This window comes from Otolemur garnettii, unplaced genomic scaffold (genome assembly GCF_000181295.1).
Source record: "Otolemur garnettii isolate 467f Iridium unplaced genomic scaffold, OtoGar3 scaffold00011, whole genome shotgun sequence".
Taxonomy (NCBI): Eukaryota; Metazoa; Chordata; class Mammalia; order Primates; family Galagidae; genus Otolemur; species Otolemur garnettii.
Genome location: NW_003852406.1, coordinates 3606766 through 3608271, shown reverse-complemented (window position 1 = coordinate 3608271; position 1506 = coordinate 3606766). Strand labels below are relative to the sequence as shown.

Genomic DNA, 1506 nt, shown 5'->3' with positions numbered 1-1506 from the left:
AAAAAAAAAAAAAAAAAAAAAAGAACTAGCAAATTCCCTTTATAAAAATCATTCTATGTTTATTACACATTTCAGTCTACTGCCAACAGTGGGTACTGGGATATTTGTTTGTATTATGATGGCATTTTAGCTAATTTTACTAATTTAATACTCAGCCTTTAGTTGCTTAATTTGTGCCTAACCCTCGCCTGACAGTGTCTTTGATTGAAAAAAGAGAGTTCTCTATCCTACTCTAAAATGTAAACATGTTTTAATTTTTGGTGAGAAATTTTCTTAAACTCATCACTTTTTTAAAAATCAACTCTAGCTGGGCATGGTGGTTCACACCTGTAATCCTAGCACTTTGCAAAGCTGAGGCAGGTGGGTTGCTTGAGCCCAGGAGTTCGAGACCAGCCTGAGCAAGAGTGAGATCCCATCTCTACTAAAAACAGAATAACTAGCCAGGCGTTGTGGCAGGTGCCTGTAGTCCCAGCTACTCAGGAGGCTGAGGTAAAAGGATCGCTTGAGCCCAAGAGGTTGAGATTGTTGTGAGCGGTGACATCATGGCACTCTCCCCAGGGTGACAGAGTAAGACTGTCTAAAAAAAAAAAAAAGGTCAATTCTGTTTATAAATGCAGTTTTTTATGTAGAAGGAAGATCAATTTCATGATTGTCCCAGGACAAGTTGTAATGGCAATGCCTTATGTGATACATGTATTACAAGATGTAATTTATCTCAGAATGGTTCCTGGCAGCTAAAGTGCTGCTGTTCTTATATTTTAAGTAACAGGATGGAATTAAGTTGCTACAGTTTTCCTTATTGTGTTATGCTTAAGACCTGCTCAAGAAGGTATTTAAAGATGAGTTACCATATGCTTCCCTCTGCCCAGTCATTTTTGTAGATATAGGGTGACATTGAATGGAGCCACCTAAAACCCTGTAAGGGCTTTAAGAAGCATGATTTCCTCCAGTGTTTTAATACTCAGGTTGGACGTTACCTTAATCGTACAACTCACATGACTACTGTATATAACCAAAAATAAAAACAACAAGTAACACACATAAAGCTTACTGTGTTCCAGCTGTTATTTTAAGCTCTTTACATATATTAACTTATTCTCATAACTCTGAGATAAGTATGATTACATTTTACATTTTAGACATGAGAATCAAGAGACTAACAAAAGTCATTTGTCCAACATCACCACTCAAACAATGGCTATTCCTAATTTACTGTGTCTAGATTACTCTCTCTTTCCCACCTGAAGAACAGAGTTGTAGTTTTCTGAAGCTAACTAGAATTTGAAAAATACCTGTATAATTTGTATTTCTATGGTGAAATTCCGAGAAAGTTCAGAAAAAAGAATGTTTTTAGGTGTTCTGACAATTAAGTTCACAAATTCATCCTAGAAAAATTATAACATACCTCATTGCTGGACATCCCAAGTACTCCCCTAAGGAAGTTATGCACTGATACCAGCACCTAATCCACCCTTACAAAGCAGTTTTGGAACACTTTTTCTTTTT

The 1506-nt window shown here is 36.3% G+C and overlaps 1 protein-coding gene across 2 annotated transcripts in view; it reads left to right on the top strand.

Moving 5' to 3' along the window:
* Positions 1–1506, top strand: part of SPPL2A (signal peptide peptidase like 2A) — a 41940-nt gene that overhangs the window by 12419 nt on the left and 28015 nt on the right. The window lies entirely within an intron of this gene.